Genomic DNA, 23496 nt, shown 5'->3' with positions numbered 1-23496 from the left:
GGCTCCATAGAGATGGCTCTTCCTGAGCTATTCTATGACTCATGTACTGTAGGGGGTGCTGGCCTCTGGCGAGAAGGGAAGCCTCCCTTTGTTTCTCCCTTTCTGCCTAGAAGAAACTGCTCAGGGGACCTAGGATCTCACGCATTCTACACACACACACACACATACACACACACACATGCACACAGTGGAAATGGTATTGGACCATGTGCAACACTCAGAAACAAACAAAACACTCTAGAATTATCCTTAAAATGGTAACAGGAAGAGCTTTTTAAATAATCCCTCTGACATTTCCCTCCCTTGTTGTCTCTTCTTTTTCATCTGCTTTCCTCTATTCAAAAGAGAAAGGAATGACCTGGCCATGTGACTTCTCACCCTCCAGAGTAGCCTCAGCGCTTTGGCTTCTTCTGCAGAAGTTGCAGGGAATGTCTTCCAGAACAGTCCTGGGTGAGGAGGGTAAACGGTTGCAGCTGGACTAACACCCTGGCGGTTGGGTTCCGAGGCATCAATGCCATCTTTCTCTCTGCAGCCGGTCCCCTTTTCCACAACACAGAGCCCGGAATGCAGGCTTGCCAGGTCCCGCTGGGACTTGCTGAAAGCGCCAGGATCTCCCTCTACCTTGGATGTGGGGCACGAGAAGAGCTGCTCTTCCGAGGTGTCTGCATCCTTGGATCCGGGCCCAGTGAATTACCACATTCGCTGTTTCTAAACACATCATCCGCCTTTGTCAAGTTTCTGCTGTGGCTGGATAATTAATGTTATTGGAGGAAACGATGCATTTTTTCCCTTCACAGCTGAAGATGAGACAATTTGTCAGGCATCACACAAGTGTGTTTTGCTTAATCTTTCCCATTTGAACAGTCTTTCTTGCCCAGTGGCCCACGGATTCTTCCAAAGAGTTTCCCATGGCTGAGGCCCCAACTCCCCAAATAGCCAAGATTACTTCCAGAGGGGAACCAAGCCACTCTCCTGGCTTTACTCCCTGACGTTCTCTTTTTCTCACTTTTCCCTCTCAGTGTAGAAACATTTCGGTGCCATCTTTTGAGTTGGGTTTGGCTGCTTTGAAGGCTCTAGGTTTGCAGGCTTAAAGAAGACGTGTTTCTTCCAACATCTTGAACTGGAGGACTGATGTGCTGAGAGTGAGACTCCTTGCCCAGACTCTGTTTTCACAGTGCCAGAGGCAGAATCATCGTTTTCCTCATTTTCAGCCTTCTTTCTACTCTTGATGCAGCCAAAACTCTCAGCCTGTATTTTTATTTATTTTTTTTTAATTATCTACTCTTTTAGGAAGGCAGAGAGACAAAGGAAGAGAAAGAAAGAAATCTTTCATCTGCTGATTCACTTCCCAAATGCCCACAACAGTTGGATCTGGGTCAGGCTGCAGCCATGAACCTGGAACTCAATCTGGGTATGCTCCACGGTTGGTAGGGACCCAAGCACTTGGGCTATTGCCTGCTGCCTCCCGGGTGTGCATTAGCAGGAAGCTGGAATCAGAAGCAGAGCTGGGACTCCAGCCCAGGCCCTCTGATACGGGATACTGACATCCTTAGCAGCATCTGAACCGCTATACCAAATGCTCACCTTTCAGCATGCATCTGCTGCTGCAGCCAACATACACAATGACGTCTGCATGCCAGCCACACTCACACACACACATGCACACGCGCACACCAAGGCTTAGACCAGAGGCGCCCTAACTCGTATACTGCTGTATTTTTCTCATCTGAGAAGACATAGCGAAGGTGGGGCCGCTCTGGGGACTTTATTATGTGATAACCTTGAATCCTTTCTCATGTATGAAGCTCGATTATTTGGAGACTTTAGCATTTGCATGATTCTTAGCCACAAAGTGCTCATGACGAAGGCGGGGACGACGGGTCACCTGACATCACTGACAGTCACTTGTTCCCATGCATTGGTCTTGCCTAGAAGGACAGGTAGGCAATGCAGTGCTGTGGCTCACGGGTTCTTAGTTCATGTGCTCCTCGCCTTGAAAGCCAGGCCATCAGAAGGCTTCAGAGTCTGAGAGTTAGTGCCGCCTGCCCCGTCCAGCAGCAGTTGGCTGGTGGTGTGTAAATGCAGGGTCAGTTTACCTGCGGCTCCTTGCCCTCTGGGCCTTTCCTTCGTATCCCTTTCCCAAGCCATGAGGAAACCATGCAAAGGGGAAGACTGTCATGCAAAGACCCCAAGAGTCACCTTGTGAGTGGGAAGCAGTGCCTTCAAGATAAGCTGTGGGCTTTGGGAAGACAAAGGGTGAACTGGGCGTGAGATAGAGGGTATGCTTTGCCTTAGTGTTTGGATTGGCTGTGAAGTGTAGGATATAAGCATCTAAGGTCGACTAATGAAGCAGCACCACCTGTGTCATGTCCATAAGCTGTGTGAGCTCAGTGCAGGCAAGGTGTCTAAATGACTAAACTGGGTTGCCCTTACAAAATGTGTTCTCTGTGCAGAGATCAATAAATGCTAGCTAGCCTGAGTGGTAACGGCTGTGTCCCGCGCCAGCCGGGGCCTCTGTGTCATTGTGTGCCCTTGCATAACACTTTGCTCCTGAGGGTTCTTAGCAATTGAAGAGGAGCCCATGCATGAAACCCACAATCCAGAATGCACAAGGTCATTACTGATGCATGCAGCTATAGAGAAGAGTCATGGAGTTTTAGAGCCAGCAGAAAATTCAGCGCATGTCATGCCTCAATCCCCTTGTGCAAATCAATTAACAAAAATTATAGAGCCAAACATTCAAGTGGATGCCCTGTAATTAGTAACTGGAGTTTGAGGTACTCAACAAGGTAATAAAGCCCATTAACAGTCATCAGGCCCACTGAGTCTCTCTGGCACCACCAGTGGGTTAGCAGCTGCTCATTGGATAGAGTGGCTGAAAGGAATAAAATACTATCTCTCTGGGTTTGTTGGGCTCCCCCTGGCCTGTGTCAGTCACACCCACATCTCCTTTCCTGATACTAATGAACAGTTTCCCTCACTCATCTGCAGGTTGGAGGGACCTCATAAAAGCATGGAGGGACAAGCCATTCTACCCCTACTTAATGGGTACAGTGTGTAAGTTTTTTTTTTTGTTGTTGTTTTTTGGGTTTTTTTCTTGACAGGCAGAGTGGACAGTGAGAGAGAGAGACAGAGAGAAAGGTCTTCCTTTGCCGTTGGTTCACCCTCCAATGGCCGCCGTGGCTGGCGTGCTGCGGCCAGCGCACCACGCTGATCCGAAGGCAGGAGCCAGGTGCTTCTCCTGGTCTCCCATAGGGTGCAGGGCCCAAGCACTTGGGCCATCCTCCACTGCACTCCCTGGCCACAGCAGAGAGCTGGCCTGGAAGAGGGGCAACCGGGACAGAATCCGGCGCCCCGACCGGGACTAGAACCCAGTGTGCCGGCGCCGCAAGGTGGAGGATTAGCCTAGTGAGCCACGGCACCGGCTGTGTGTATTTTTAAACAGGAAATGGGTTCATTGTGGGATCCCCCTCCAGTTAAAGGAGAGTCTCCTTGATTGGCATTCAGGCTCAGCCCCTGTTTTGGAATCCTCCCCTCCAAATCTGCACACTGAGCTCCAGACCCAGGGACTTCTGTGGGTTTCCCAGCCCCCTCTGCTCCATCATGACTAATTCTGATGTTTCTCCACCGGATGCTTTCTTCCCTTGATGCACCTGGTTTACTCTTAGTCAGCCTTCACAGGCCAGTGCAGCTACAGCTTCCACATTCCTCTGCAACCTGGGCAGCACTGATCACCTCCTGCTCGTGAGGTTTTGTCCATACCTCCATCATTCTGTTGTGAGTTAGTTATTTATCTGCAAGTGCTGGGATCTGATGTGTTTTTTTGTTTGTTTGTTTGTTTTTGTTTTTTTGACAGGCAGAGTTAGAGAGAAAGGTCTTCTTCCGTTGGCTCACTCCCCAAATGGCCGCTATGGCCAGCCAGTGCGCTGCACTGATCCAAAGCCAGGAGCCAGGTGCTTCTTCTGGTCTCCCATGAGGGTGCAGGGCCCAAGGACTTGGGCCATCCTCCATTGCACTCCTGGGCCACAGCAGAGAGCTGGCCTGGAAAAGGAGCAACCGGGACAGAATCCGGCGCCCTGACCAGGACTAGAACCCGTTGTGCCGGCACCGCAGGCGGAGGATTAGCCTATTGAGCTGCGGCACCGGCCTGAGTTTCAGTATTTTTATTTTCCTTTTAAATCTCATTTGGCACCCAGATATTATTATGACAGCAATGATTGAGAGCCTTGTTCCAGACACATCTTCCCAAAAGAAATGGAGGAGACACTGGAGATCAAAAGAGAAAGGTTCATTTATTCAGTCATCTCCTTTAGGGATTGCTTGTGAGCTGCACAACATTGCCCTTGGTGTCTAGTGGAGGAGCACTGGATGAAGAGTTTAGAGTCCAGGGGTTCGTCCAGGCCCTATTGCTTAGCTGCTGTGTATCTTATCCTACTTGAGGGTTGGTGTCTTCAACTCAACCTCAGGCTTGGAGGATATCAGAGAATACAAAAGCCTTCATCTCATGCATGACCAGTGCAGTGCAGTGTTGAACAGAAATCCTTTGGCCATAGGTTAAAAGAATGCTGTCTGTGACCTGTTGGTGATATCTGCTGTGGACAGGAAGTAGAGAGAGACTGCAACTGTGCAGTTTAACTGACATCCTGAATCAGATAATCCATGAAGTTCTGGTGCCTGTATCCTGCTACCCAATACAGTTGAGTCTTTGCCTTCTAAGAACTTAAAATCTCTGCAGATATGCTTAACTCTGTTTAACTTAATTCTTAAAAATGAAAGCAATAAAGGGAAGCTAAGCTATGTACTGATTACAAAAGTCTCCCAGTAGGTAGAAGAATGGCAGTTTTCCTGCAAGCACATTTTATTTTTTTGTTTTCAGACCATTGGCCTTTCCTAGAACAACAGAAAGGTGTAGCTTCCCCTGGTCGAATTGGTTTCCATATGCTTCATGAAGAGTATTGAAGCAAATCCAAATCCGTTGTTAGAATTCTGCATGAGTAACTATTTAGCTGAACTGAAATGTAGTCATCTATGCCTTATTTCAGTGAAAACCTTGAATCTTTAAATAAGTCACATGAAGTTTAAAAATATAAGCAAGAGGCTTTTTATATATTTTGGTCTAGGAGACAAATTTAACTTGAATTTGAAATTGTGGTTCATTAGGGATGTTTCCTTTTGACTATGGATTTAAATTAAGGTTGTTATACATAATAGAGACGGCCAAAAGAGGTCGTTAAATACAGACCTATTTATGAGACTGTGTGTGCACACATTATCTGTGAATGTTGGTCTTTGTGCAAATAGTGCTTGTACCATAGTTATTTTTTTAATTGCACACCCCATTTTAATGAATGGCATTTGATGTGGGGCTTTACAAGGTCAAAGAGAGTCAACTAAATGAGGCCAGTAGATTGTTCTCATGTGATTTTCTAATGATGCATTTCTTCTTCTTCTAGGAAATATGACTGCTACACAGAGCCCTAGACTTTAAGTCGTTTATCTCCACAAGCACATCTTCCCACGATACCAAGTTAAGAGTTCGTTGATAGGACAGTGTTAGTCCTGTCGCTCCACAGAGCTGTGTATCACTTCCCTAGACTCTTGAAGAACTGGTGATACTTACGTTGAAAACCATATCACATTAGCATTAGAAGGGCTGCATTTGGTCTGGGCACCTGTCTCAGTGGAGTGGTGAGGCTGTTTGTCTGTGGCCTCCTGGTTAGCTCAACATCACATCAGGAATTCTTGACCCCCAGTTCAGCAGCTTTCCTTTCTGCAAATAATTAAGACAATAAAAAGCAAGCTGAGGCTCTGTGGCTATGAAAGAGAAGTGATGGGATTGCTGATGTAGTAATCTGTCCTTGCCAAGACACTGTGTAGAATGCTGCTCTGAGACTTTCCCCCCTGGGAATATTGGTGTACTTGGTCATTTCTGACAGGTCGCCACTCCTCAAGAGTACTTTCCCTTTGGTTGTGGCTGCCTGAAAGCTCCTGGCTGGTGTTCACATGGAGTCTCCATAGCTGTATGAATCATTGTGTGGTTAGTACGTTCACTTTCCCCTTTCCCCAGAACTGATTTATGGCGTAGCTGCCCTTTGTTATAAGCTTCCTCAAGTCCTCTCTCGAGGGAGGTAAGAAAGGCAATGAATAAATAAAAAGGAAATGATTTAGAGAGAGTGGTGTCTTCATAGCGGCCAGAAGAAATCGTTGCTAGCATTGGTGGTGCAGTTCCCTCTGTGAGAAGCTGGTCTGATGAGCGCCCTGTAGGGGACAAGGAAGCCCTTAGGTATCCAGGTTTCAAGATGAGGTTTCTCTGTAGGTGAAGAGGAACCAGAAAGACCCCAGGTGGGGTTGCTGAGCACAGAGTGACGTGGGAGAATCCATTGGGAACTCCTTCTCAGAGCCCCACAGGTCTTCAGGGACACACTCATGGTGGAACAGGGTGTGCTGAATTTCTCGTGGAAGCAGGTGATGAGGTTGCCTTTTCTTTACGAGATAGCATAGGAACAGAGTCAGCTTGCTTGGTGAAGTCCCTGACATGGGTTCTATTTGCTTATGTGAACACTGCTCAGAATTTGGAATCCCCGGATGTGGCTTCTGTTTATTTGTTGAAAGCATCATCAAGGGGAACAGAGCAAATTATTCCAACAGGGAGCCCCTGCCTTGCACGGAGGCAACTGTTCTCTCTTCTCTGCATTCCATATACTATGTATGTGTGGCCCCGTTGTAGAATCAGCTTTTTAAGGAATGTCAGCTGGGTGTATTTTTGCTCATTTAAAAAACCATCAAAGGACAAGTATTTGGCACAGAGGTTAAGAGGCTGCTTGAGGCACTGACACCCCTTATCTGATTACCTGGGTTTGAGTCCTGGCTCTCTTCTGATCCCGGCTTCTTGGTAATGCATATCCTGGGAGGCAGCAGGTGACAGCTTAAATAGTTCAGTCCCTGCCATCCACAGTAGATACCTGGATTGAGTTCTGGGCTCTTGACTTCAGCCTGACCTGGCCCTGGCCATTTTATTTGGGGCTGCATTGAGAGTGGGGGAAGGGAATCAGAAGATGGGAATTCTGTCTCTGTCTCTCTCTGCCTTTCAAAAGAGATAGTAACAAATTTTAAAATAAAGATCATCTAGGCCTCATTTTCTCTTGGACTAGGTCATCTGCATGATCCCATTATGGTCCAATTTTAAATGAACTGTTGAGTAATTTTCTAAGGAACTTCTTATCATATTGAACATTTGGTTATCTGCTCTGCTTTCTGACCTGAATGAATTGGCTGTGACAGTTGGCTATGAGTGCATTAAGATCATCAAACAATTTCTCCGCACTTGACTTTGGGTGAGGGGGAAGTTAAACTAATTTATTAATTAGGGCTTTATTAGTGTTTGCTAGGAGTGGCTTCGTTGTGTTCCATGTCTTGGTTGTGTTTCCAGAAACTAGGGGAGACTTTCTGACAATGAGCAGGGCAGTGACATGACCCAGTAAAAGCTCATCCTTTGCTGCCTTTGTAGTTCAGGGGACCATTTAATGCATGGGAAAATGAAACCACAAGCAAAAAGTCTAGTGCTGAATTCTGAACACTTTCATTTGAATGTCACTTAGATACCTGAAACCCAACATTCAGTGCAAAGCTGAGCTGGGACTTCCACCCTCCTTCCCACCCTGACACCTGCCCATCTTCTGCCACCCTTCCTCTTTCCTTCTGAGTCTTAGAAACCAGCATCACCTTCTGCTCGGTGCTCTTGTCTGACTCCACTGCTTCTCCTTTGGCCCAAGCCTTCGGCATTGATGGACTGATGTGACAGCCTCCCTGGTCCCTCTCGTCTTTCATGCCATTGTCCACCTTGCTGCTTGAATGATCACTCCAGGAAACAAATCAGATCCCATCACCGTTGTTGAAAATCCCCTGGTAGCTCTCCGTAACTTTCCTGATAAAAGCTGTCTCTAAAGGTGGCTCTGGAAGAACTGTGCCATGTTTCTGTCCATTTAATCCACGTGATATCCAGCTGTGAGCAGGTCCAGTTTATTCAGAAGAGCAGACAGGTCAAGAACCTGAACGTCGGACACACATACACACACACACACACACACACTTGCCAAATGACATGTAACCCCTAGTTTAGGATTGATGTGTAATGGGTTGCCTCCACCTTGGATGCTTGGGCTTAGAAATGCAAGAATATTAACTGACCAATGGAAGCCGCTTGCTTTCATTCTTGTGTTGCTATACTTTTTTCTAGCAAAAGTTACTTTCTCCTCAATTTCATCTTTCTTCTGCTTCCAGCCTGACTTCTGGAGTGGGTAGAATCAGAATTTCCTGAGCCAGACTCAGAGAGCCTCTAGCAAAGGACTGGAAACCTCCACCCTCCCCTGTTGCACCTGTTGGGTCACTCTAGAGGGTTTAGGAAAGTGGCTGGGACTTGCTGTGCCCAAGCAGCTTGGCTTCTAGCAGGATCTAGAAGAGCCAGGCTTAAGTGGGACAGGCCATGAAAGACAGAGGGCCAAAGGCAGGGCTGCCCAGCACTGGAGCCCCTTCTCTGCCTTTGCCTGTACTCATAGTTCCTTCTAATGGGCGATGAACATACCCATGGGTCTCTGTGGTTCCAGCCATGACTATGGCTTGCTCATATGAACGTTCTGGGGGCCACAATAAAGACAGCCTGACAGTGGCCAACATGCAAGAGGCATCAACAGAAGAGGGACCCATTGTCATATTTGGCCTGCATGGTGCTCTCCAAGCAAGCGCTTGGGGTGGCAGGGGAAATGGAATGTGTTTAGTTCCCCTGTGACTGCCCCCCACCATGAATAGCCTGAAGAGGCTTTGCTTACGAAAGCGTCTGCTTCAGCCTTCTGTTTCTGTGCCGTGGTTTATTGTAACCCCCCTCTGCTGCTACTTTACTGCCTCTACCCTGACAAAGCACCAGGTTTATTCCCTCACTCTGTGTGTTTGCCCGCTTGGGTGTCTAACCAATGTATCAGCCTCAGCTAATACATTAGAATTTGAATAAATGTATAACAGCAGGTAGCAAGTGACTGGTGACAGGGTGACATATTGACTTAATATCTGGTGTAATGTGATATGAAGGATGTGCCTTTTGGTGTGTATTTTCATTTTAATTATTTTTTGTTGCTTTTCTTAGGCAGACACTTGTAGGCAGTTTTGAGTAATTGTCTGAAATCATTAACATGTTTATTAAATAAGGAAGCAGAGTGCATTATCTAGCGAATCAATTATGTAAATGCACAAAAGGCATAAGAAATTAGTCTTTAACTGTTGCTGCCTTGCATCCATTTCCTAAATTATGGATGGGAGTTGCTGTGTGTGTGTGTGTGTGTGTCTGCTGGGGGGAGGGAGGTAGATTTAAATTCATTATCTGCTCTTGAGATTTTAAAGCAGCAACAATTAATCTGTGGTTTTCTTGGGGAGGGCACATTTTGGAGGTATGGCAACTAGGAGGGATTTATGTAGATCCTTCATGTGGGTGACGACAGATGGTGGGTCGGCAGTGAGAAGCAGCAATCTCTATTAAAGGGTCTGGGCAAAATGATAAACGGTGTCAGTGAACAGAAGCAATAGCACCCTGTCTCTGGATGCCAGCACCAGCAGTGAAAAATCCTTGGCAGGCTTTTTTTTTTTTTTTTTTTTAGAACCAACCCATCATCCATTCTGATGATTTTTTTTTTTTTTTAAACAAAAGGTCTTGCCATTGGCACAAGTCTGCTTTTTGGTAGCACTGGCTGTTTTCGTTTGGGAGGCAGTTGCATCAGATATTCAGAAACTCATTCAGGGTACCAGCCGTCCTGTGACCCCTGAGTTAAAGACCTTGTCCTGACATGTGAGAGAAGTATCCGTTCCTTTATCTCCCTAGTGCTCTTCTGTTTGGGAATTTTGTAGTGCTCCTTGCCCTGCACCAAGTCAAATAGTTGACCTAAAGTAGGTCTCCGTTATAGGGCCTTGAGTCTAATGATCACAATGAAAACAATGGCTTTCAACTCCTACCCATTTCTTGAGTGTTATTTCCCCTGATCCTTCGCTGATGGTATCCAAAGAAGAAGACCAGAGCAGAGATCCCACCTGCCATAAATGCTTCCCCAGTGAAAATTTTATCATGATTAAATTACACCCCAGAAGAGACGATAGGAAGATGAAGGCTCTTTGAGATTTTTAACTTTCTGAGCTAGAGACAGCTGTGGTCTCTTGTCATTTCCTTCCTTCCTTCCTTCCTTCCTTCCTTCCTTCCTTCCTTTCCTTCCTTTCCTTCCTTTCTTTCCTTCCTTCCTTCCTTCCTTTCCTTCTTGCTTTCCTTCTTTCCTTCTTGCTTTCCTTCTTGCTTTTTCTTGCTTGCTTTCTTGCTTTCTTGCTTTCTCTCTTTCTTTCACAGAGAGAGAGAGACAGAGAGAAAGGTCTTCCTTCCGTTGGTTCACCCCCCAAGTGGCCGCCACCAAAGCCAGGAGCCAGGTGCTTCCTCCTGGTCTCCCATGCGGGTGCAAGACCCAAGGACTTGGGCCATCCTCCACTGTACTCCCGGGCCACAGCAGAGAGCCGGACTGGAAGAGGAGCAGCCGGGACAGAATCCGGCGCCCCAACTGGGACTAGAACCCCCGGGTGCTGGCGCTGCAGGCGGAGGATTAGCAAGTGAGCCGTGGCCTCAGCCTCCATGGTTTCTTTTTAAAAATGGAAACCCTACCACTTCTTTTAGGTTGCCAGTGGTTGCTTATACAATGTTTTGAAAGGCAAAAGAAAACACGGGGTAGGGAGGGGCAGGAGGAAGTTGTAGAAAGAGGCACAACATCCAGACACTGTCTAGATGCAGCCACTGTGAATTGTAGTCCAGAGAATTGGTTGCTTAACTTTTGTGTACTCTGTTTCCATATTTTCCATATTTCTGAGTTGGGAATGGTAAGATGTCTCATAGGGTTGTTAGGATTAAATTCGAGGATATATTACAGAGCCTGTTGGCCAAATAGGTATATAGTTATATCCTAGTAGCTCAGTTTTCTTCCTAAAATACTAGAATTTGAGTAAAATTGGTGTAATATGCTCTGCAGAAGATCAGTGCATCCAGAGACTTGTTATATAGATCCCCCATGTATAAAGTAAGTTAATGATTTTGTGTGAAAGAGTATCCGGGAGCTGCTCTTAAAAAATTCGGTGTAGTATAAAAAAATCCACAATGACACATAACTGTCCTACCTACTTTTTGCTTCCAGACACACCCTCCAGTTCCTAGAAGCAGAGATGCTGGGCCAGAGTTTGTCCACTTTCAGTTCAGAACCATGGGCCAAGTTCTCCTCCAGGGGGTCCTAGGGACTCACATTCCTCCCACATTGCTACTAACACCTGTGTTGGTCCAGTTTTACCTTTGTTTATCTAATGCGACCCATGATGCCCACTGTTGGCTTAATTTGTATTTTGTTAGTTGTGAATAAAGTTGACCACATTTTTGTGTGTTTACTAACCATTTGCTTATCTTTTTCTAGAGCTGTCTCTTTCTAGCAGTCCTGGAAGCTAAGCTAAGCTGCACTAGGCTTGTGGGTAGCAGAAGGAATCAGGCTTCACTCCTAGCTAAGGTCCCAGCCCCTGCCAAGGGTCAGTTGATGGACAACTACAAAGGCTCATCTCTCTGGTTAGCAGTGTGAGACATCTCGGAAAGGCCATCCAAGGTCCAGAGCGTCCATGAAGGCAGCTGAGGTCTTTGTTGTGGGTTCTTCACTGGGCAGTGCTTGTTGGTGCTGATCCCAAACACCCTGCCCCAAAACCCTGCACATCATTCTCCATCTCTCAGTCTGCTACCCAGGGTCAGGTATAGGACACACACTCATCTTTACACAGGCTCCTTGCCCTTGTCCTTTTCTTAATGATGTAAATGTATTCCGTTTAGGAGAACTGAGCCTTGTGTCTACCATATAAAGCTGCAGATATTTTTGTCCTTTTTCATGGTCTTTTGTCCCTGTTGTTTGTATCCCTTGCTTTTCAAAAGTCTCAGGTGCTAATACAAATATATTGCATTTTTCTCTCTTATTTTCTTTTTCGTTTTATGACATCCCATGTTTTTCCCTTGCCCACTAGAGCCCTCCTAATGCCAAGACTTATTTTTAACGTTCCCCTTTTTCTTTTAAGATTTTTATTTCTGAGTCATCTGGGATTTATTTTGATGTAAGATGTCAGAATGGACCAGCATCTTTTCTCCTTAGCAGCTGGCCAGTTGTATCAACAAATTTATTGGATAATCCATCAATCTCCCACTTCTGAAGTGCCAACTTCATGATATTATAAATTTCTGTGTACATTATGTCTGTTTCTAAATCATTTTTACTTATTTATTGTCATTTTGTTAGTAGCAAACTGTTCAAATTACCTTAGTTTTACAGTATGTTTTAATATCCAAAGGATTAATAACTTCATATTTCAGAATTTTCCTGGCAATTCTCATAGGCTAATTCTTTATGGGCATTTTAGGATTAACTTTCTGAGTTCCACAGTATTCTTGTTGGAATTTTTATTGCGATCACATTAAGTTTATAGAGTCATAGGGAGAAATAAGAAAGATGTTTCTTTACAGTGAGTCTTTCCATCTAAGAACAAAGGATGTCTTTCTTGATAATAATTTCCCATGTTTTCTGTCTCTGTAGGATTTAAATTTTTTTTCTTGTGAATTCTTTGTTTCTTAAATTTCTGTATTGATACTGGATGCCCCTTTTGTTTTTGTAAATAATATCTGTCTTCTGTATATTAATCGAATACTTTGATTTGAATAGGAAAAGTTACCTTGTGTGTATGTGGTGTGTTTAAATTTATTTTTTAAGGAATACAAATTTCATAAGTACAACTTTAGGAATATAGTTATTCTTCCCTTCCTATCAGCCCTCCCTAATTTTGTAATCATCTACCTGCCTGCAGTGCCAGCATCCCATATGGGCACTGGTGTAAGACCCAGCTGCTCCACTCCGATCCAGCTCTCTGCTATGGTCTGGGAAAGCAGTAGAGGAGTCCTTGGACCCCTGTACCACGTGGGAGACCCGGAAGAAGCTCCTGGCTCCTGGCTTCGGATCTATTCAGCTCTGACCATTGCAGCCATTTGGGGGAGTGAACCAGTGGATGGAAGACCTTTCTCCCTCTCTGCCTCTGCCTCTCTCTAACTCTGCCTTTCAAATAAATAAATCTTAAAAAAAAAAGAAAGTATAGAATTGTAGAGTATTGGAAGTAACTATTCTTGTCCTAGTAAAAATGCTTCTTGTGTGCCAACATGAAGTGTGCTTTGAGATATTGAATCAAGATATGGTTATATTTATATTTCTCATTTCCATGTTGTGAAGTATTCATAGATTCCTATTTGATCACAGGCTTGATAATCAAAAAGGAATTTGATTTTATCAGATGCTTTTTTAGCATCTTGGAGATGATTATGTGGTGTTTCTCCATTAACTCTTTGACATTATTAATTATAGAAGCAACATTTCTGTTCAAAAATGATACTGGTATCTCTAGAATTAGCCCTGTTGTCTGTAACATGTTACTCTAGTATGAGACTGCTAGATTCTCTTTGCTGATATTTTAGTTAATATTTTTACATCATTATTTATAAGTTGCTTTGATCTGGATTTTCTTTCTTGGGTACTTTTTGCTGAGTTTGATTCAATGTTGTAAGTGTTTTCAGAAAATAACTTGGAAATGTTCTCTCCTGAAGACATATTTAAATATTTTAATGTGAATCAGCATGAAGTGGCTTGTTGTTGGTGTGCTCGCTGCTGTTAATGAAGCATGCTTTTCAGAGCGAACCATGTGATGAGTTATGGTTCATAGTTGTCCAAGCTGGACCTGTCCTATTCAAGATGACAAAGGAGAGGGAGGGGCTCACGATATACAAGGGGAGTTCAGAAATTCACAGAAAAATGGAACTAAATGATAATTTATTTTTTGGCTCCTACACGTAAAGGAAGACATGTATGTTTGGCTGACTTGGTGTGATGTTCTCCATTTTCACTCATTTGCAAATGACAGGTTTTCACTCTTTGTTAATGGATGACTAATGCTGCATTGCATATACCTACTACGTGTTCTTTATCCACTCGTCTGTTGATGAACACCTTGGTTGATTCCACAGTTTGGTTATTGTGAACAGCACTTCACCAAACATGGCACAGCTAGTATCTCTGTGATACGAGGATTTCATGTCAAAAACAAAATGATTTCATGTCTTTTATATATAAACCCAGCAGTGGGATGGCCAGGTCACATGGCAGTTGCTGCCTAGCCTAGCAGGGTGACTATAGTTCACTCTAACCTAGCATGTGTTTTATTTAGAAGACAGGAGCTCCAAGCCTCTAGGCATAAAGTGACGTCAGAGAAGGGGAGATGCTGATCACTCTGATTTGATCAGTGCACATTGTATCATGTGTTGAACTGTCACATGTAGCCCTCAAAAATGTGCAGCTGTTAATCAAAAGCTTTAAAGAAAATATTCTTATTTTGGTGCAAAAATTTTGAAATCCATGCATATGAGGTATCTTCAAAAAGATCATACACAATATATATTATGGATTTCAAAATTATTTATACTAAAATAATTATTAAAGTTTTAAAGATTTATTTATTTGAAAGGCAGAAAGAGTACACATTAGCAAGAAGCTGGATAAGCATAGGTGGTGGTGCTCAGTCCTAGGTGCTCTGATAAGGGGTGCTGGCTTAGTCCACTGCATTACAATGCCCGCCCCTAAGCTTGTCTTTTAATTCTGTTTCCAGTGATGCTTTTGAAGTACCCTTGCATCCCTGGGTTGTTGAGATGCCAGAGGAGCTAGGAAATGTGCCTGCATGTGCTAAGAAGAGGTGAGGCAGTAAGGTATTCAGCCAAACACTTTGGGAATCAACAGAAAAAGTCTTGGACTTATGTTTTAGGTGACAGTAACAGAAGCATAGTATCTATGTAGTAGGCAATGTGAAATCAGGAATTTGTATTCTGTGGCAAAATGTGGAAGGAATAAACATTCTATAGTTGCTCTCTGCTGCCCTCTTTGTACCTTGTTGGGAGCCCTCTTCCTACTTAGCTTCCTGTTCTTTCCCCTTGCCACTTGCCCACCCAGCATCTGCCTGGCAGCCCTCGCTGGCTCAGACAGTAGGACTCTCCCTCGCTGTAAGAACCTCCCCTTTCTGTGGCAGCTGCCTGCCAAGTAGCTGTTGCTAGCCTAGACCAATGTTAAGAGAAGTCTTGCTGCTGTGCCTCCTGTAGGTGACCTGTGTGTGGGGTTGATGAGACTTAAACCCAAAGCAGCAGAGAGTAGCCTTTGGCAGATTTGTGGGACCTTTCTTTGTACCTTCTGGAGCTATACTATAGCTCTGCTACTGTCAGTAGGCTCAGTCTGGAATGGCTGAAATCAAGCCATGGCACCATCGTATTCAGCCTCAGTATTATTCCATTTCAGAAGGTGTTCGTTCCTTTTCTAAAGTCTTTCTGAGATTTCTGCTCCAATACATTTCTTTTTTTTTTTCTTTTTTAAGACATGTATTAATTTGAAAGGCAGAGCTTACAGAGAGAGAGAGGGAGTCAGAGAGCAAGCTTCCATCCACGAGTTCATTCCCCATATGGCCGCAGCAGCCAGAGCTGGGCCAGTCTGATGCCAGGAGCCAGGAGCCTCTTCCAGGTCTCCCACATGGGTGCAGGGGCCTAAGGACTTGGGCCATCTTCCACTGCCTTCCTGGGCCATCAGCATGGAGCTGGATCAGAAGTAAGTCAGCCAGGTCTTCAATGGGTTCCCATATGAGATGCCAGCATTAGCTTTACCCACTAGCCATGATGCCAGCCCCTCCAATATATTTCTAAAATTTTTTAGAGCATTGCATTTCTCTGCTTTCTAGTTTTTCTCTTTATCATACTGGATAGAGGGATAAAATTGGATCATGTTGTCACTTTTTTTTTTTTTTTTTTTTTAGATTTTCTTGTGCTCTCCGGGTCTCTCTCTGCTAGTTCTGAGCAATTGTGTTGGACTTTGTAACAGGCAGAAGATTACATAATAGCATGTGAATTGGCTTAAAATCATTCCAAACGTTGCCATGATAAATTTATCCATTCCAAAGTCTGCATTGATTCTACACCTTACTGATCATAAAGACTTACTTCCAGTAACATAGGTTGAATATAACATGTAAGGTAAATCTAGTGGCAATGCGTTAAGCTCACAAGTCAAAATGACACTCTTTGGTAAAGTCTGTAAGCATATTTCTGAAATAGGAATCAGTGTTTTGAAATGTAGACAGAACTTCTTGATCAGTTTTTGGTTTTGAAAATAAAGAGGATTTTTTGGGGGGGAGGCAGGGAGCCCAATTTACACTTTTCCATTGTGATGCTAGCAGATAAGGGCTCTGCAAATAGAATAGAGTGGATGGGATTTAGGGTTCTGAAAAGAGGTTTCTGGTGTGAAAAACAGCTTTTCTTGACAAGCTGCTTGTCAAGGTTTCAGCAGCCTCTCTTTTCATTTATTTATGTGGTTTGAGGGAGTTAGGAAGGTGTTTGGTGTATTTTGTGCTGGCAGCTCACACGTCAAAAACACGAGACTAAAAATAGTCCTCAAATATGAATATACAGTAGTGGCTTCTCACTTTTCCTCCGCAGAGCGCCAATGTTCAAACCCAAAGGAAAGGTTGACCCCGTGAAGCTGCCCTGGGCTGAGCCCCTGCGCCTTTGCTCTCATTCACAAACCCCACCCGGGGTCTTCCTTTTTTCTTTTTTAGGGAAAGAGTTTATTGGGAGAAACCCAACAGACTGGAGGGAAGGAGCGAAGAAGGAGAAAGAAGGAGAAGGAGAGGGTAAGAGAGAGACAGAGACAGAGGTCCCGAGACAGAAAGGAAGAGAGAGAAAGACACACGTTCAGGAACAGGTCATTTTAAAACTTTGCCCAGGCTCTTCCTTGCCAGGATTCTGTGTCCCCACCCCACATCTCCCATTGGTCAGGCCAGTTCTCAGCTTCTCCTGTCCATCACTGGAGCATGTCTTTTGGGTTCCATTGCTCTGTATCAGTATGTCCTTCGGGAGTTGGAGCAGAGAACCAATAAAGTGAGGGAGAGGTCATGTCTGAGTGGGAACATCAGAGTATTTGTAGAAGAGGTGACATTTAAATTGAATCTGTACAATTCAATAGAATTTTTTTTTTGAAAGCAAGTTCCTGTCCACTTGTGGTAAACTTCCTAAATGCCCGCAGCAGCTGGGGCTGAGTCAGGCTGACGCCGGGAGCTGGGAACCCCATTCATGTCTCCCAGGGAGCGACAAGAACACAAACCCTGGAGCCATCACTGCTTCAGCAACACTCCGAGTTCCACGTACGGAACCAGAGTCTCTGATGTGGGGCACTGAGGGTCTTCACCAGTGGCTCAACCCCTAGGCCAAGTGGAATTTGAGCAGGAGAACATGCATCAGGCCCACCTGCTAGAGCTGATGTGTTATGTACCCATAGCAGGGAACAGAACTCCTGAACCTGCCTTAACGTCACTAGTACCCAGGGGTCTGACATGAACTATAGGATTGTTGAAAATCTGGGGAATCGTGTCTGGCCTTCTGCCTAAACATAAAGCAAGTGAGGCCAGAACCAGCTTTTCTTCCTCTGTGCATTTGTGAAGAGAAAATTTTCTCTCTCAGAAAATAAGTTCGGGGCCGGTGCTGTGATGCGGTGGGTTAAAGCCCTGGCCTGAAGCACTGGCGTCCCACATGGGTGCTGGTTCAAGACCTAGCTGCTCCACTTCCAATCCAGGTCTCTGCTATGGCCTGGGAAAGCAGTAGAAGATGGCCCAAGTCCTTGGGCCCTTGCACCTGCGTAGGAGACCTGGATGAAGCTCCTGGCTCCTGGCTTTGGATCAGCGCAGCTCTGGCCGTTGCGGCCAATTGGGGGAGTGAACCATCAATGGAAGATATCTCTCTCGCGCTCTCTCTCTCTCTCTCTCTCTCTCTGCCTCTCCTCTCTCTGTGTAACTCTGACTTTCAAATAAATAAAGAAATCTTAAAAAAAAAAAATAAGTTCGACAGTATGCATTCAGGGTGCTGTGAACGCATGTGCACACCCGGGGTGGCGTTTGTAGCCACACCACCAAGGACATGTGAACGGAGGCCGAGAGGTGACAAGCAGCATCCTCCAGCATCGAGCAGACAGATTTTGTGGTGTGAGGACAGCTTCCAATCAGACAGTATTTTGAAAGAAACCCTAAAGACAATGGCTAGAATTTGGGGAAAGCAAAATGAAAAACTTGTGGGTGGCATCTTTGTATTTTTCTTCTGATTTATTTTCAGTGTCTTTTCTCCCATCAGGTATTAGGCTTTTAGTGTCTCACCTATACAAGTGCCAACAATTGAGGCAGGACAGAAGGTGAATGCTGTCCTGTGGTCCAGTCTCTGGGTTTCCTTAAGAGGTTGTGGAGTGAAGGGCTCACCGGAAGGCTTCCCTGTTGGATGATGTTCATTGGATCCTGCAAAGTACTCTGACCCACCTGCACCACCAGCCAAGTGGTCCACGGTTTGGCTTTGTCCCATGTGCCCACCTGCCAGTCAAAAGGCTTTCTATGAACTTATGCAGGAGCTGACATGTGAAGACCTCCCTCCTCCATTTGCCCCAGTCTGATTTGCATTCATTCAAGACTTGTTGTTTTATTTCTTTAGGGGTTTGTTTGTGTCTTCTAAGAAGGCAAAGAAGACTTTGTGGCTATTCAGGCAAAATGTACTGGTTTTTCCATCAAGTGAGACAAGTGATTTCCAAATCGTGTTCCTTGGAACACTGATGATGGGTGAGGTGGTTGTAGTTGTGGGAAATATTTCCATGCTTGATTTGATTTGGGGAAGCACTGCCTGCAGTGTCTCCTCATCCTTGGGGTTTCTCAGTGCATATTAGCATATTAAAGAGGGAAAAGTTAGCAGTTAAAACAAGTTTTAAATTTGCTTATTTTTTGTTGTTGTTGTTTATTTGAAAAGCAAGGGGAGAGGCACATACACACAGAAAGAAAGAGAGAGGAAGAGAGAGAGAGAGAACTTTCATCCTCTGGTTTACTCCCCCTATGCCCACATCAGCTAGGACCAGCCTCGTCTGAAAACAGGAGCTTGGAGTTCAGTCCCTGTTTCCCAGATGGGTGACAGGGACCCAAGTACTTGAGCCATCACTTACTGCCTCCCAGGGTGTGCTTGGAAGGAAGCTGAAGTCAGCAGTGGAGTGGGTCTCGACCCCAGGCACTCTGATACAGGATGCAGTGTCCCCAGTCGAGGCCTTAGCCACAGGGCCAAATGTCTTCCCTAGCAGTCAGTTTTCGGCTTTGTTTAGTCCTACCTCTGTAGAACCTTTTCTACCCTGAAAATGTTTCTTTCCTCCAGAGTACCTCCTTCCAGACCCAGGGACAGGAGTGTTCTGCAGAATGCAGCCTAGGCCTGCAGAACAAGACGCTCTGTGTATCTGGTCCAACTTCTCTGTCTCACAGGCTGTGTGCTGGTGGCAGCATTTGAAATGGAAGTGTGAAGGGGCTTGAATTGCTTGCTATGTCAAAGCACTCACGTTTTGTCAAACAACTTCCAGAGATCTGTGCTTGAGACAGGCAAGCGTTGCATCTTGATCCCTTTCAGAGTGGTTCTCTGCACCCCAGGGGAGTCATGCCAGCCAGCCTGAAGCAGTTAAGTTTTCAGATTGCATGAAGTCTGCTCTCCGAATATTTTTATTCATACATCATTCAGCATACACCAAACCAGCTAGCTCCATCCCCCGTCTATGTGAGTCATTTTTTTAAGTACTTCTTTTTTAAAAAGTGTCTCATGCACATAGATAATTAGAGAGAGAAGGGAAAAAACAAGTAAAAATAAATCATATTGTTTAATTTAAAAACCCAAATGAATCTTAAGAACCAAATACATATGTTTCTCACTTTCTTGGATTACCAAGAACTTCCACCTTTGTTCTAGTCCTGTTCCAGGCAAGTGAGTTAGCATTTTTTACCATAAAGCTGAGCAATAGAGAAAATGTCAAAACAGGGGTGATACTATATTAAATTCTCCTATATGACTCCATATAAATAAAGCATGGAAAAGATCTCCTGTAACTGTGCTACAGGTTAACAGCCCTTTGTATGTCTCTGTCTGGAGTAATTATGTTGTCTGATGGACAATAACTTTCCAGTTTACATGCTCTTCTCTGAAGGTTGCTGCCCAGGAAATGGGGTGCTTAAAGTTATTCATTATTGTTGAGTGGATTTACTGATTGAGGGATATTTAAGTCAGACTTGGTAACCTGTTATTACCTATTATTTCATCATTAGATTTAATGCATGAAATGTGTAATTTTATAGCTGTCCATTACTATGTTAATTTAATGTAATGCAAATTGATTGTTCAGCAAGAGTAGCACTCTAAGAAGCAAAGCACACATTTTAAATGTGAAAATGCTCGATGCAGTTTGAGTGTGGGGTGAGCACTGAGATGAGGTGCAGTTTTTGGCTCTAGAGGGCCTCTGTGTTGGGAAAGGCGGACTCAGTGGCACACGTGCTGTGGTTCGCCACTGCAGGCTAATGCACTTCTAGCCACCAGCTCAATCGTGCCATTTGGCACTCACTGCCAGGCAGGGGCATTTTACAATAAGGATGAGTATGTGCAGTGTACTATTTTTACAGGAAAGAGCTTGACATAGGAGAACTTGCAATTTTTAGAAACAACCGAACTAGATTTTGTTGGGGTCTTGCTTGTATTTATAGTGAGAAATGATGGCCATGATTGTTTTGTTCTGAAGGGAAAGCATTGACATAATCCTTCTTGCCAGCCTTGGGTTCAGCCTCAGGCCTGGTATCTCTGAATTGTACTGAGTGGCACCACCCGAACACCTGTGTTTTGGACTCTGGGTCCACTTACTTTGTGTTTAGTGAGATAAAATATCTTTGCTTACCAAGGTCTGTCTTGGAGTGACAGTGTACTCATGTGTTTGTCTTATGTTGTATTGCTTGCCTTTTTTCCTTTAATGAACCAAAAATAGTGACTATGCTTCTGATTTAAAAAAAAAAAAGGATTAAATGATTTTGCTTGAACTGTTGCTAGTAACAGTAGATGGGAACCCAAACAGTTGACACCAGCTACAGATTTACCCAACTATGAATCTGACTACAACCAAAATGGATTCTTCTCCAACATCCAGTATCACGGTTGCTTCATAATGACCATCAGCACTGTATAACCATTTATGGCAGAAAATGGGAGGGAAATGTCAGGGTGAAAATTTAGGTAGTGTTTTATGAGAGAATGTTTTATGGATAACTCATCTTATTGGGGGCATAGGAGTTGGATGCCCAGTGACAGCCAGAGCTTCTGTGCTCCTGTGGTGGGAATAATCCATACCCATCTAGGAATGCTGGGAAAGAGGTTCCAAGAAGCGGCACAGCAGAGCCAAATCATGGTCCACTCCTGAAAAGGAAGGCAGATGATAAACAAAGATGTTCAAAACAAAAACCATGTGGGTGTTTTGATAACCTTTCTTATTTCCTTGAACTCTGGAGGAGATAGATTTTTTTGAAAAGATTTATTTGTTATTTGAAAGTCAGAGTTACACAGTGAGAGAAGGAGAGGCGGGGAGGGGTCTTCCATCTGCTGGCTCACTCCCCAGATGGCTGCAACATTCAGAGCTGTGCGGATCCAAAGCCAGGAGCCAGGAGCTTCTTCCAGGTCTCCCACGTGGGTGCAGGGGCCCAAGGACTTGGGCCTTCTTCTACTGCTTTCCCAGCCCATAGCAGAGAGCTGGATTGGAAGTGGAGCAGCCAAGACTTGAACCGGTACCCATATGGGATGCCAGCACTGTAGGTGGTAGCTTTACCCACTATGCCACAGCGCCAGCCCCAGTAGATTCTTAGTTTTTCCTCTCAACTTTGAGTTTTCCACCTTCTCACTCCAAGCTACTTGTACAACCATGTGTCAGTTTTATTGGAGTTTCACGTGTGGCAAAGGTGGCCAGTTGGGTCCAGATCTTAGTGTGCATGTTTATGGCTGTCTCTGGTTTGATCTGAGATCAGATGTCTGACTGGCTCTCAGTATTGTTCCGTGTCCCTTGGTTTTTCCAGTGGGAGAGCTTTTCACTTTGAGCTGTCTCGTGGCTCACCATCCATGGTTCTGATAGTTCTGCTCACTGCTTTCCTAGTGCCAGGCAAATGCAGCTGTGCGTAGAAATAGAGATGCCCTGGGATTTTTCAGCTACCTGGTTTTAGAATTGGGTGGCAGTTGTGTGCTTTTTTTCTTAAATGTGGAAATACAAGTCTCTGACGTTACAAATGTGAGAATAACATCAAAGTGTGAGAAAAACGCTCACACTTAGATATTATTCTCACACTTTGGAGAACAAAATAGGCTTTATTATAGGTTGTGTCTGTACTTGCTGTGAGTGGGATATATCCTATTATTCCTCCAAAATTATGATATAAACAGATGATAACACCAAAGTTTTCTTGCAGCCAGCATTTAACTAGAACAATTTGCCAGGAACAAAACAATGGAGAGAAGAAAGTGAACTTGCAACTGTTAGACAGAAACAAGGAAGGAGCGTACTTTAAATGATACGTAAGGATCCCTGGTCTCATCCTGGAGAATGGCCTTCCTGTAGCTCATTCGAGATTAGAAAGAGATGGTGATGGTAGGGTTTTTTGTGTTTTTTAAACTTGTGGGTATGCAGGTTGAACCAAATAACATTTCAAGCTGATTTCACAAGTAGATGCATTGAAGCCATAGCAAAGATATATTTTGAAAATGCGATACATGGATTTTAAAAAGTTGTGCATCAGAATAAACTTACCTTTTAATTCTATGTTCCCCAAAACTTTTCAAAGTCCTTTTGTATGTGAGGAAGTAATTAAAAAACAAACAGTCTGTGTCCTGGTCTGAATACCAGTTCTGTTGTCCTTTGTTTTATTTCTGTTTCTATGAAGGCTTCCTATCTTTCAAAGAAAGCTAATTTCTAAACAGGAGTGTTGAATTTCATGTATACCCTCCAAAGTGAAGGAGAGAACTGAATAATTATATAAAGACTCAAAGAAATAAAAGCACATACCCTTCAATTAAACAGCTTAGTTAAGTCCAAAGAAAGAAGAATTTTTAAGCATGTATTTCCTAATAGACCAAATATTTGCTTACATTTTCATCTTTACTGCTCTAGGACAAAGCCTTACACTGTGGGTTTGCTTGAAATCTCGTGGGACAGAGGTTCTTGGAAGGGTGTCCTTGTTTGTATAGGTGATGCTCAGTAGAGGATTGGGGGCTGGGAGAGTGAAGTGCTGTGGGGGATATCGAAGTGTTTTTTGCTGCAGTTTGATTTATTTTCATTGTGCATGGCAAGGCGGTAGGAAGAAGGGGAGAGGGTAATAAAGATTAGGGGATGGCATCTAAGCACACGTTCCCAGCTTCCTGGAACTGAGTGACCAGCCAGTGTCACATGGCTGGTTTATTTCAGGTTGAAGGGGAGCAGAGAAGATGAGTTTCTGGAGTGAATGAATCTGTATACATAGCCATGGTGGAGT

At 44.3% G+C, this 23496-nt stretch overlaps 1 protein-coding gene across 3 annotated transcripts in view; it reads left to right on the top strand.

Moving 5' to 3' along the window:
* Positions 1 to 23496, top strand: part of RORA (RAR related orphan receptor A) — a 760993-nt gene that overhangs the window by 79596 nt on the left and 657901 nt on the right. The window contains exon 1 of one of the 3 annotated variants that reach the window (XM_089310499.1): positions 1 to 23496. This exon is cut by the window's left edge and continues 17497 nt beyond it; it is cut by the window's right edge and continues 33598 nt beyond it. The exons of the other annotated variants lie outside the window; for them this stretch is intronic. The gene's annotated coding sequence lies outside the window, so the exon portion shown is untranslated. 3 annotated transcript variants of the gene reach the window in all.

This window comes from Oryctolagus cuniculus, chromosome 12 (assembly GCF_051225735.1).
Source record: "Oryctolagus cuniculus isolate XC-2025 breed Fujian yellow rabbit chromosome 12, ASM5122573v1, whole genome shotgun sequence".
Taxonomy (NCBI): domain Eukaryota; kingdom Metazoa; phylum Chordata; class Mammalia; order Lagomorpha; family Leporidae; genus Oryctolagus; species Oryctolagus cuniculus.
This window is presented reverse-complemented; position numbering and strand designations above follow the sequence as displayed.